The sequence below is a fragment of the Delphinus delphis genome, chromosome 18 (assembly GCF_949987515.2).
Source record: "Delphinus delphis chromosome 18, mDelDel1.2, whole genome shotgun sequence".
NCBI classification, from domain to species: Eukaryota; Metazoa; Chordata; class Mammalia; order Artiodactyla; family Delphinidae; genus Delphinus; species Delphinus delphis.
This window is the reverse complement of record NC_082700.1, coordinates 47,397,548-47,411,709: the sequence shown is the minus strand read 5'-3', so window position 1 is coordinate 47,411,709 and position 14,162 is coordinate 47,397,548. Positions and strand designations below refer to the sequence as shown.

At 40.6% G+C, this 14,162-nt stretch overlaps 1 protein-coding gene across 2 annotated transcripts in view; it reads left to right on the top strand.

Moving 5' to 3' along the window:
- Nucleotides 1–14,162, top strand: part of KLF12 (KLF transcription factor 12) — a 449,177-nt gene that overhangs the window by 91,438 nt on the left and 343,577 nt on the right. The gene's annotated exons all lie outside the window — the stretch shown is intronic.

Sequence of the window (14,162 nt, the reverse complement as noted above, 5' to 3'; positions counted from 1 at the left end):
TTTTTCCCCCATTTTATTGACGATGAAATGAGAATACTTTTTTTTTTGCGGTACGCGGGCCTCTCACTGTTGAGGCCTCTCTCGTCGCGGAGCACAGGCTCCGGATGCACAGGCTCAGCGGCCATGGCTCACGGGCCCAGCTGCTCCATGGCATGTGGGATCTTCCCGGACCGGGGCACGAACCCGTGTCCCCTGCATCGGCAGGCAGACTCTCAACCGCTGCGCCACCAGGGAAGCCCCAGGGTTGAGATTTTTTAATGATGTGAACCTTACGTTAATATGACCATTTTATTCTGGTCGTACATAGTCATTTATTTTGTGAATGGAGTGGTGATTGGCAAATACATTTGCTTTCATGTAAAGCTTGACTATGACATGTACCAGCTGCAGACCCTTACGTGACCTCTGCGCGTAGAGTACCGTTGTACCTTCTCTTCCCTCCATACCTTGCTTTCCTGGTGGATGACCAGGCTGTGAGTTTCTCAAGATCAAAGGTGATATCATTTCTGTGTCTAGAGCCCCAGCATGTGCAGCAGTGCCAGGCAATAGTATGTGCTTAATAAATTGAATGAATATGACTAAATGTATGTCTGTATGTACAGCAAACAGTGTTTGCTACTGACAGGTTTTCTTTCTGAAAATTTTCTTTTTAAATAATTATAGGTTCCTAGGAATTCTCCTGGGTCTTGCACAAAGCACATCTTGTATCCCTTTACCCAGTTTCCCTCGGTGGTAACGTTTTGCCTGACTGTAGTGCAAAATCACAACCAAGACCTTGGTCCAATCTGCAGAGCTTGTTCAGATTTCACTAGTTTTACATGCAGTCATGTGTGTGTGCTTGTGTGTATAGTTCTGTGCAGTTTTGTCACGTGCAGATTTATTTAACTGCTCTCACAGGCAGAAGGCTTCCTTGTGCTACCCTTTTATTGTTCACCTGCCTACCCCCATGCAACAGGTTTTTAATAGTGCTGACTCTGCTTTGCATTCACTTATGCCTTAACTGTGGCACGTAAAACAATTACGTTTCTGTTCAAGAAAAGGGAGCAGCAGTGATAGCATTCGTGATTGCTCCCCAGTCTGTAGGTCATCTCTCACCCACGAACAGTTTACATCTTTCCTATTTTAAAGAAACATTTACCTTAAAGTTGGCTTCCCCAAAGTTAGGAATCATCAACATTATCATCATGGGAGTCTACGCCCATTTGTTGGAATTTAGAGACCGCACGGTATATTCGTTATCCAGAAAATGCGTGAGGTTGCAAAACATAAATCGAATGCTAAAAATGGGGATCCGCAGTGTTAATGAGTTAGATATTGACAGGTGAATCTTAGGAAATGATCTTGAGACCGAAAAACTGAGGCAGTCTCATGTGCCCTGAATGGGTGTGTCCAGTGGGTTTTAATTGGTGTGACCACAGATCCCTTGTGCATGATGGAGGCTGTAAGGATGGATGCATGCAGTAGGCTTAGTGTGTCTAAACGTGTGACTTTATGTGTTGAAAGGGAATCTGTCCCTTGGGGTGAATATAGCAGGCTGGTCGCTGATATGAACACCTATGTTTATATAAGTATGGAGGAGACTTCTGGTGTAGAAGGGAAAAAACAGATGCTTGTGGATGTTTTCCTTTAGGAAGTAGTTTGAAATTTTGAAAATGAAATCTCAGTACAATAGAGATTGTATTGTATCTCGTGTCTGGGTATGAGAGAGAAGGCAGTGTCTCTCCTCCTTCCCTCGCCTACTTATTCTCTCACATTTCGTTTCATTATGCTGGAAGGCAAAGTGGTGGAAGTGGCTTGGGAGTTTTATCACTGGGAGTGAAAGGACCCTCCCCTGCTGACTCTGCTTCTTGCCCTTCTTCCTTCTCTAGCCTCTCCCTGGAGCACCTGCTGGGCCAGGAGCTATTGTGAAAGACCTGTTTTGTAAAGAAAAGGCTCCAGGTGACACTCCCCAGATCTGGGATCAGAAAAGTACTGCCACCTCCTCAGGGTGAAAACCCTGCAACTTGTCTTGGGCACACTGAGCCCCTATTGGGCGTGGAATGTGGGTTTGTGCGTGCGCTCTGAGCAGATCTGGGAGTCTGCAGGTGGGCGTGGGGATACCACGTCTGGGTTAGTGTTTGGCTAAGCCTTTAAAAATAGCTTGTTTTTCGTGTTTTGGAATATAACCTCCCTGTTCCAGTTTATTAACCATCAATTTTAAATCCTTACACTAGGTGCTGTGGGAAGTTTAAAAAAAAGCCTTTATCTTTGAGGAGCTCACAGTCTCTTCAGAGGATTTATCTACTAGTGGGAGAAAAAGAGATCTACCAGGAATGCAAAATAATAGGCCACCGACTATTTTAAGTTCTGAGAGAATACATTGTTAACCTGATGGAAGTGGTCTGGGTGCAATCTATGAAGACCTAGAGAAGGGGCATTTCCAGACAGTTCACAAGGAGTGGATGACTGCTGGGCATTGAAGAAGGGGGCCCTCGGCTAATATGTGCACTGGTGTGGAGGTGAGCAGGTGTCCTGGGTTCAGGTCCTGCCCCTTGCTGGACTTTTTAATTCAAGTTGAGTTCCTTCACTGACTATAAAATCCCTGCTGTCGACTGAAAAAAAAAAAAAAAGCACAACCTCAAAGTTAAGATTTGTATTTTATTTGGTGGACAAAACTGAGGACTTGAGCCCAGGATACAGCATCTCAGATAACTCTGAGGGACTGCTCCCAAGAGGCAAGGAGGGGAGCCAGGGTGTATAGGAGTTTTTGCAGCAGAGACCAGATAGTCGGAACATCAAAAGATTACTGTTAATTAAAGAAAACCAGATATCTCAGGTTAAAGAATTTAGCATTTTTCTATGTATGGGAAGATGCAAGAGTCTGGGCTCACTGAAATCATTCCTTTGCTATGCACCTCAGCTGTCTGTCGCCAGTATCCTGAGTCCCCTGAGGGTGCATCCTCAGGGGTGGCTGCAGCATTTGACTGCTAGGCGGCGGGCATCCTGTTTCTATCCTGAGTTCTCTCAAGGCTCACTGTTGGGGACACTGTATGTGATGGCTTGATGGCTGCAACATCCTTTGTTTATTGATATGGCAGGCAGTGTTTTTCATTCATACTGTCCTAAAGTTGTGAATACTAAATAATGTGTACAAAAAAGCTCTGTAAACTGCAAAACCCTACACAGATTTGAATTCTTGCTCTTTGATTATCAGTCTTAGAAATCAAAGGTTTTTTATTTCTTTTGTATACGCTTTAAAACTGCAGAGCATTGGAAAGTACACTGGTATTTACCTATATTTAAGAGCATGAAATGGTACTGAAATAGCCCGATTTAGCAGATCACTTTAGGATGAAATATGTTTTCCCCTTTCGACCTGTCAGGAATGAATTTTTAGAATGATGGTGCCTCTCTTCAGCTTTTCTAAATATGTGTGAGGGAAAGATGGATTACTTCCGAAGAAGGACTGTGGAAGGACAGCTTTTTGTTTGGCTTCAACCTGACTTTATATTTTTCCTAGAATAACAAATGCCAGCAAACAAGACAAAAAGCTATATGGAACTAAAGCTAAAGGAACTTCCCTTCCGCCCTCGAGGACCTGTTTAGATGCCAGCTACTGCAGTGGGGATCAAAAATCCTCATCATCTCTGCCGTGATTCAAGTAATCAAATTAATAAAAATAAATGTCTCATTTCCAACCGAGACCTACTGTAGGATAGAGGGAAAAATCCTGAGTGCTTTATAACAGGCACCTGTGAGGCCGTTCTCCCTGAGGAAGTAATTTGAGTACAGATGTGAAGTAAGCTGTGGGATCAACAAGCCTGGAAAGCAGAACAGAGGTATATGGATTGAGATAAAAATTAATTGCTAAAAATATGAAGCCACCGTATCTGACTTGCCTTTTTATAATATTCTGCTCCGGAAGCTTAGATAAAGCCGCTTCTATATCATCCTTAATACAGTGGTTTGGCGAAGCATTATGCTTTGTCCAACCTGAGATATTTTCAGAAATAATTCTCTAAGATTTCAAATACATCTTCCTAATACTTTGCTTCATAAAACTGAATCGGAGTAACGTATAAAAGGTACTAAAGTAAGATTTAGATTAATACTTTTATAAATCTGTATGGGTGAAGAATTTCTAAAGGATGACACTGAATCCAGAAATCATAAATTGGAAATGGATGGGTATATTTGACTAAAAAATCTAAACACATCTTTATAATAAAAATTTGGTGAATTGAAATGACAGATTATAATGTGGGAAGAAAACTATCTGAAAAATATATAGCAGTGAAAATTCATATATATATATATTTTCTTCTTTTTGTGGTACGCGGGCCTCTCACTGCCGTGGCCTCTCCCGTTGCGGAGCACAGGCTCTGGACGCGCAGGCTCGGCGGCCATGGCTCACGGGCCCAGCCGCTCCACGGCATGTGGGATCTTCCCAGACCGGGGCACGAACCCGCGTCCCCTGCATCGGCAGGCGGGCTCTCAACCACTGCGCTACAGGGAAGCCCGAAAATTCATATTTTTAAGGGAAGAAATCTCTTAACCAGAATAAGGCAACTGCCTCAGTATGAAGATGGGAAAAGATTTGAACAGGGATTTTACAGAAGAAGACATACACGTGACCAGTGAACTGATGAATTCATGTTTAGTCTCATCGATAGTCCAAGAAGTTCAAATTAGAACCATTTTTCTTCTGCTGTCAGATTGGGTAAGATTAAAAAGATGACCATACCGGGATTTCCCTGGTGGTTGGTCCAGTGGCTAAGACTCCGTGCTCCCAGTGCAGGGGTCCTGGGTTTGATCCCTGGTCAGGGAACTAGATCCCACATGCTGCAACTAAGAGTTCGCATGCTGCAACTAAGACCTGGCGCAGCCAAACAAACAAATAAATATTAAAAAAAGAAAGAAAGAAAAGAAAAGAAAAAGACCATACCAAACGCTGGGGAGGATGTGGTAAATACTCATGCACGTGCATTGATGAAGCGTGAGTAAATGTGTACTTTTCTGTGGAAATATGTATGAACATTTAAAATGTGAGTACCCTTTGGACCAGAAATTTTACTTCTAGGAATTTATTCCAAAAGTGTGATTATGAATATGTGCAAAGATCTGGCTACAATCATGTTCACCAGAGTATGGTTATCATTAAAAATTATGAAGCAATCAAAACGTCAAATAGAGATAGTTAAATATGGTACATTGATAGAAGAAGCTCTAAGCTGCTGTTAAAAACAACATATTTTTGAATTTATTGATAGGGAAATTTGTCAGTGAAGTGTTGTCAACTGAAGGAAGCAGGTTACAAAATGGCGTTTATGTCAAGGATATATAATAATGATGAAAATGTGCTGTATGTCAGATCCTTTGCTAAGTGCTTTACATTGATTATCTCCCTTAGTAACCACAACGTTCCTCCTACTAAATATTATTGGCCCCATTTTACAGATAAACAGAAGCATCCGGAAGATAAATAGCTCAAGGTTGCAGCAGTAGGAGGTATAGAGCCAGGATTTAATGAGTAGCTTCCGGAATTAAACTTTTGTATGTGTGTATGCATATATGAAAGGGCACAGCAAATATGGTAACAATGCTTCCTGTTCGTTACTAGTATGTCAAGTGATTTAAATTTCCTTATTTATACCTTTAGGCATTCTCTGAGGATTTTAGAATATGCATATTGTACTTTTCTCATCAGAAAAAGCAAAGCTATTTTTATTTTTTAATGTTTGTATTATAAGTAGCAGTTTTTAGATTTTTAGAAGGGTAGGTACACTAGCTCTAATTTGTATACAATGTGTGTCAACTTTTACTTTAAGAGGAAGAGTTGAAGAAAACTATGAATGATGAGCATATATAGTTGGCATTTTTCATAACACCCATGGGACACTGCATATTAGGAAATTAGTAAATGATGCTTTCTTTGGTACTTTTTAGGGTAGATACAACAAAAATTGAGTTTTAAAGAATAAAAACAATTGAACATTGGACACATTTATCAGTTTAAAATTTTAAGTACTATTTTGAAAAGTCAGAAAAGGAAAGAGTTCATATAAAGGTAATTTTATTTTTATCAACAAGCCATTACGTATTTACTGAATATGGAGAATTTCCAGGAATAAAGAAGAAGTGTAAGGTGCAGAATTAACAATCTAGTTGTAGACACAAAACGTCAGAAACAGATAATCTGTATGTATTTAAAACAGTATGTTATCAGGTGGTAAATGATAAACTTCAGGTGAAAATACAGAAATAAAACTGAGTCATAAGGGTAGGGTTGTATATAAGTATATACTCGTATATAAAGTACTATAAAAGTACTACACAGGTATGCTTATAAAGTGTAAGATGGATAGGGTTGGATAATACTCATGTGTAATAGGGAAGGTACATGGAGAAAGTAAGGATTGGGTTGACACTGAACACAGGATGGGTGGCAGGTAGCCTGAGCAAGTGGTCGAAGCCAGAGAGGGCAGGATGGGAGCAGGCGTTTAGTTCAGTAATGTTTGGCAGGAGGTGGGAAGTAAAGAAAGGCGAGGGCAGATTATAGAGATTCCAGTGTGAAGCATTTATGTAGAAAGTTTGACAGATTAAAAAAAAAAAAATTCGAGGGGGCTTCCCTGGTGGTGCAGTGGTTGAGAGTCCGCCTGCTGATGCAGGGGACATGGGTTCGTGCCCTGGTCCGGGAAGAACCCACATGCCGTGGAGCGGCTGGGCCCGTGAGCCATGGTCGCTGAGCCTGCGCATCCCGAGCCTGTGCTCCGCAAAGGAGAGGCCACAGCAGTGAGAGGCCTACGTACCGTAAAAAAAAAAAAAAAAAAAAAAAAAAAAAAAAAATTCGAGGCTGTCTACAGGCTTAATTATAATAGTTTTCCAAAAGTTTCTTTTCAGTTTGATAGATTTATTAAAGGAAGGTCCTTTAATCAAGAAGAGTCCATGCCTGGGACTTCCCTTGTGGCGCAGTGGTTGAGAGTCCGCCTGCCAGTGCAGGGGACACGGGTTCGAGCCCTGGTCCGGCAAGATCCCACATGCCACGGAGCAACTAAGCCCGTGCGCCACAACGACTGAGCCTGCGCTCTGGGGCCCACAAGCCACAACTACTGAGCCCGCATGCCGCAACTACTGAAGCGCGTGCACCTAGAGCCCGTGCTCCACAACAGGAGAAGCCACTGCAATGAGAAACCCACGCACCGCAACGAAGAGTAGTCCCTGCTCGCCGCAACTAGAGAAAGCCCGCGCTCAGCAATGAAGACCCAATGCAGCCATAAATAAATAAATAAATATATATATATAGAGAGAGAGAGAAGAGTCCATGCCTAACAGATTTGGAAGTTCCTGTTGTACACCACAGGGTTTTATTTTCAGTTTTCAAACTGTGTTTTTATGCTATATAACATCCCATGGATATTACATGAGAAGTAGTGTAGCTGATCAGTCTGATTGGAGCTCTTGTAAGTAGCATTTTTAATTAAGAAACTCTGGTTGGATGGGGCTTTAGACATCATTTAGTTTGAGTTCTCATCTCAGTAAAGAGATTTCTTCTATGATAATCCCCAAAGGGGATTATTTCTAACTATTTGTTTAAAATGAATAGAAAGAGGAAGATGAAGACGTGTTTGATGCTTAGACCAAAATTTGAAGTAGCCTGTTTTATCTGTTGAAACATATATTTATAACGGAAGAAAAATTTAAAAGCACACACCACATGTTTCTTTTTAGAAGATTTATACTTGGAAAGGATCATGTAGAATACTAAGTTACCAGTTAAGTAATTTAATCTTTGAAATGCTTTTAAAAAATAATTAATTAATTTTATTTAGTTTTTGACTGCTTTGGGTCTTTGTTGCTGCACGTGGGCTTTCTCTAGTTGTGGTGAGCGGGGGCTACTCTTCGTTGCGGTGCCCTGGATTCTCATTGTGGTGGCTTTTCTTGTTGCAGAGCAGGGGTTCTAGGTGTGTGGGCTTCAGTAGTTGTGGCATGCAGGCTCAGTAGTTGTGGCTCGCGGGCTCTAGAGCACAGGCTCAGTAGTTGTGGCACGCAGGCTCAGTAGTTGTGGCTCGCGGGCTCTAGAGCGCAGGCTCAGTAGCTGTGGCGCACGGACTTAGTTGTTCCGCAGCATGTGGGATCTTCCCGGACAGGCAGATTCTTAACCACTGCACCACCAGGGAAGTCCCTGAAATGCTTTTTTAAAAACCATTTAATCTTTCATTGCAAGGTGAAGGAGCATCCTTAAATCTCTTAAATTAATCTGGCAAATTGAATATTGTTTTCTGTCAGTGATTTCATAAATATTTTAGTTAGCTTTCTCAAGTAACGAATAAAATGTCACTTGATCTTTTGGTGTGATTATAATGTATTAAGTATATCATGTTTATATTCTATAGATATTAACTATTTTATTGTCTTACAGTGTACTCTTTATAATACTGGACAGGTAGCGTATTAAGGGTGTATACAAAAAGTATTCACTTCCGGTTTGATAAAAGATCCATTTCTTTGTTAGTAATAATTTAAATCAAGTCGATTGTATTTATTAATAAATTAACAAATGCTTGTGTGCTTCACACAAATACTAGATTATTACCAGTAACACATACATCCTCTAAGTAAAAAAGACCTATGATGATAGTTTTTCATAAACCTAGAATTAAGATTAATCCAGTTCTTTGTACCTGAGATACACCCCATCAAACTAAGTTGTATACTCTCCTTGATATTCAGTATACAGTGTATTGTAGGTATAGTTGGTCATTTAGAACAAAGTAGAAGACACCTTCTCTGTTTTTGTTGAATGTAAATTTTCTGTACCAAGCCATTCAAACAAAAGAAACTACAGGAATTGATTTTAAATCAAAGATAATATCATATACAATAGCATTGCTAGACTGATTGAATAAATAAGGAGAATTAGGGCTTCCCTGGTGGCGCAGTGGTTGAGACCGCCTGCCGATGCAGGGGATACGGGTTCGTGCCCCGGTCCGGGAAGATCCCACATGCCGCGGAATGGCTGGGCCCGTGAGCCATGGCCGCTGAGCCTGCGCATCCGGAGCCTGTGCTCCGCAACGGGAGAGGCCACAACAGTGAGAGGCCTGTGTACCGCAAAAAAAAAAAAAAAAAAAAGGAGAATTAGTTAAGGAAGACATTATGGAGAAAAGGAACAGGAATTTGAAAGAGCATAAATATGGGCATTAGTGGACCAAGGCAGGTTTACATACAGAAGGAATGGTGAATTGTTGGAGTCTATGAACCCATCAAGACTTGGACTGTTTACCTAATCTCTACATTTCGGATACGGCATAGTGCCTTGTACATATCGGTGCTCAGTTCTTTTCTTCTTCTTCTTCTTCTCCGTCATCTCCTCCTCCTCTACTTCCTCCTCCTCCTCCTTATTAAATATAGTGCCTTTCAGATATCAAAAAGGGTAGAAGGTAGATTTTAACAACTTGCAGTATAATTTGGCAGTTCAGAATTCAGTTTGGAGTTGGAGAGATGGAAGTTGACTCCTGCCTTAATTACTTGCTCCCATTTTGTGATGTTGAGCAAGTTACAAGTTACCTTCAAGTTACAGTTCCCTCAACTGTCAAGTGGTAAAGAGTACCTAACCACAAGTTCCTAACTTGTGATTTTAGTGAGGTAAATCTTGCAAGCCTTTAGTACTGTGTTAGCTTAAATGTTAACCTTAAATAAAAGAGATGTGGGATGCAGCAGAATGCTACTTTTGTGGTTTGCATTAACATGTAAATGTATTCTTTATGGCCTGCCATAAGCTTCTAAGACGTGATGCTTAGTGGCTTGACTATTATCTGTAGAATATGATTATTTTCTTATTTTCTTTTTAAGTTATGTTGGTTGGATGTGGGTCAGAAATAGGGCGGGTGTGGGTGGTGAGTAAATGATGGCCAGGTTTTGTTGTGGAACAGTGGAGCTGTTCAAACTTTTTGTCCCTTCCCCATGTAGGTATTTAAAAATTTTGTTAAGGCCCATTTAAAGTAGGGTGCGAGATCACTGTGCTAATGCAATGAATTGGTATTTCCCTGGGCCAGAGGTTGACATGAGTAAATACAGAGTCTGAAGCAGGGAGAGGAAAAGAGAGGCAGTGACATAGGAGGGAAGTCACACAGTGCTGGGCAGGGCCCTGCCCATTCCTCCCCAGCTCTTGCCCAGTGACTGCTTTTCTGATCTCTTAATGCTTTTTCCCGAGAGGCAGCCCTTCTATCTCCAGTAGACTCTGTCGTCAGGCATCTTCTCTTTCGTCTCCTGTTTTCCAATAAACCCTCTACCCTACCGGGTAAAGCAGAGCATGCTCTCCCCTCCCCCAACTCTCAGCCCTGGCTCTGCGTCATTCTCCTCTGGGATGTCCACATCTCCGAGGGCATCCTGACTTTCATGTTTGCCTGTCAACTTACTCAGGTAATTCAAGACAGGTGATGATTTAAAACGATTTAAATAAAATATAAAAGACCTACTGTGTAATTTTTTGAAGAAACTTCATGTCATAAGAAAATACAGAATTTCAGGTACCCTAAGACCCATGTGAGGGTGAATCATGTTCTACCGGCAGTAGCAACTCACTCTCCTTCTTTCCCCATGGCCTTTCACTTGGCCCTGGTTCTGCACTTAGCCATGGTCTAGAGGTAAGAGTTGATAAGGCAGTGCCTTTAGGAGATTACATTACAGAACTTAACTCAGAGGGAACCAGACATGTTGTTTAGGAAGGAGGTAACTGTTCAGGAGATGATTGAAGGAGCTGTTAATATTGGAATGCAAGGCTCCTTCTAGAGGCTGGGAATTACCTGGTGTTTAGAATAAGATGTGCTTAGAAAAATACATGAGAACAAATTGGAAGAGTGATACTGGGTGCCCTAGATGCCCAAACCTGTTCACAGATCTTCCCAAATACTTACCTTAGAAATCATGAGTGACTTAGACGCCAAAGGAAAAAGTTAAAAACATATCCAGTGTATTCTGGCAAATTGTCCGTGGTATAGCTAAGTCTGACCTAAACAGTAATATGGTCAGGAAACATGCCTGTATTAATTTTGTGATCTTAAAGATAAAATTTCTATTTAGTTGGAAACATTTAATAGGAAACTTGTTGAAAATAAAGGAGATGACTAACCATGATGGATGAAGTTTTCTTATTGTATAGTTGAGGAGTTCTTCTCTTTTAAGAAGAATAGATACGAACACCTGAGGAAAAAGCAAATCTAGTGGGATTATGTAAAGAAATATAAGTAGGGCTTCCCTGGTGGCGCAGTGGTTGAGAGTCTGCCTGACGATGCAGGGGACACGGGTTCGTGCCCTGGTCCGGGAGGATCCCACATGCCGCGGAGTGGCTGGGCCCGTGAGCCATGGCCGCTGAGCCTGCGTGTCCGGAGCCTGTGCTCTGCAACGGGAGAGGCCACAACAGTGAGAGGCCCGCATACCCCCACCCCCCAAAAAAAAGAAATATAAGTAAAAGTGCTGTTTTTATATGGTTTATACATTTTTTTTTCTTTTAAAGTCGTTGGAGAAAGCATGCAATAAAGGATCAGAACATGGTTCAAGTCCTAGTTCTACCCTTTATTGTTGATTGGATGTCCTCTGTATAAACTTGGCCAAGTTATAGTTCCTACTTAAGCTTCAGTTTCCTAATCTGTGAAATGCATTTACTAAACTTGTCTAGTCGGTAGTGTTGTACTGAGTGTGAAATGATAAGTATGTAGAACATCTGGCAAGGTGTCTGGAAATTAGTACTCAATGAGTGATAACTGGTTTTTTTTTTTGTCCACCTTGAAGTTTCATATGTAGGGGACTTACTGTACTTAAAAAGAAATAAAAGAAAATCCATTATAGTTTTCTTTTAATTTTTTTAAATTGGGGTCTAGTTGTTTTACAGTGTTGTGTCAGTTTCTACTGTACAGTGAAGTGGAGTTCCCTGTGCTATACAGCATGTTCTTATTAGTTATCTGTTTTATACATATTAGTGTGTATGTGTCAATCCCAATCTCCCAATTCCTCCCACCCCCCCCCCGAGTGATAACTATTAAAAATAGTAAGCGATAATTGCAAATTCCTTTTTTTTACGTTATACATTATTGCTGGTTGTTTCTCTAGAGTATTGTAATTGGTCATATCATGTATGTCCTTTTTAAACAAACTGAAAAGGCTCTTTTTCTTTATTTCTCTCTTATAGTGAATCTTTCCATAATGATGTGATTCTCTAACCTTCTTTCTCTTACACACTGTCATTTTCTGCAGCACCTGGCAAAATGCTTTTTGGTAATCCTGTTAACACGCAGACTAATTGAACGTTTTGAATCTTGAAGTGTTTTCCACTTAAGAGCCATGTTTATTGTATTATTCATCATGTTAAGACAAATTCTGGGAGTGACCTTGTTAATCTTTATAGTCTTTTCAATAAACACTGCTATTTGAACTCTGTTTATTAATATTTAAAAATAGTATTAGGAAATATACTTATAAAAATATATAGTGTATGTAGTTTTTTAAAAAAACGTTACGAAGGTATGTCAGTAATGCAAAGGTAAGGTAGGGAAGAAACCTTAGACCACCACACCACATTTAGTCAACAGATACTTTTGTGTATTTTACTAATTCTTCATGTGCATGTCATTTTTACTTAGTATTGCTCTTTTCCCCATCTTTCTTAAACGTAGTTTATATTGGTAGCATAATAGTTCATTACATTGTTTTACCATAATTAAGTCGGCCATTTCCTTGTGATGAACGGAAAAGAACTGGAACTGTTTTTAGGTTACAAATGGAGTTTCAATGAGCCTCTTATTTATTTGTTATTTATAACTTTATGTTATTTATTTATTTTTGGCTGCATCAGGTCTTAGTTGCGACACGTGGGATCTTCGTTGAGGCATGCGGGCTTCTCTCTAGTTGTGGTGCACAGGCTTCGGGGCACATGGGTTCTGTAGCTGTGGTGCGTGGGTTCCAGAGCACGTGGGCTCTGTAGGTTGGGGCACGCAGGCTCTCTAGTTGAGGTGCACAAGCTCAGTAGTTGTGGTGTGTGGGCTTAGTTTCCCTGCGGCATGTGGGATCTTAGTTCCCTGACCAGGGATGGAACTTGTATCACCTGCATTGGAAGGCGGATTCTTTACCACTGTACCACCAGGGAAGTCCCCCTCAATGAGCCTTTTATATGTGTAGTTTTCCTTCTTTTGTTTTTTACCCCCTCCCTTCCTCCCTCCCTTCCCTTTTTTTTAGGGGGTAGGATTAATTCAGGAATATTATTACTGGGTGACAGATTATTAACTATTGATACTTTGACTCTTAAAACATGAGTGCCTTTCAGAGGGTTCTGGTAGTTGGTATTGCCATAGGCAATGTACGAGTAAGATGGTTCTACCATTTTCTAACAATGAATATAATAGGTATTCGTTTTAAATTGGCTAATTTAATTGACGCTTAGTGATATCTCACAGTTTCTTATTTCTTTACAAGGGGCGAAAGTGACCTTGTTGACATGTACTTACTTTCTGATTTAAGACAAGACATCTGGTCATGTCTTGCAGTTTTCTGGAATTAGTTGTATAGTTGTAATAAAGCACATCTTGCTGGAACTAATTTAAAGAAAAACTCTTTAATGCAACTTGTTGACTTTTGTATGATGAATTTGTATGCTCACAGTTGAAACTACTTATAGGAAAAGTCTTTGAAGTTAAAAAAAAGTACTTAAAAAATGTTTTTCCGGTTTATAGATCGAATTACTGATTATTTGACTTAATGAAACATTTGCTGTAACCTCTTTCTGTCTGCAGTCCCAGTCACTAAATGTAGGATTGGAAACCACTGTTTTGGTTTCATGGGTGGTTAAAAATAGCCTCAGGGGATCCTTATCTTGAGTTTTACTCTTCAGGCCAACTGCTTACTCTTCTTAGCTTGCTCTCTTTCGCCTGATTTGTAGGAGGACAGATCTTAGTATTTACTCACAGTACCCTCCCACCCCCTCCCCTCCCCTCCCCACAGCAGCTTGGACAAATAGACCTAAAGGGGCAAGGGAATGTCCGTGAGATGTACAATTGGAAGGAAATTTAAAAAAAAAAAAAGAAAGGAGGAAAGGGTGAGAACAAAAGAGGAGGACAAGGGGAAGAAACTTAGAAGGGAGAAAGACCTGCACATATGGAAGGGAATAGATTTGAATTATCATTGCCTTCAAATTT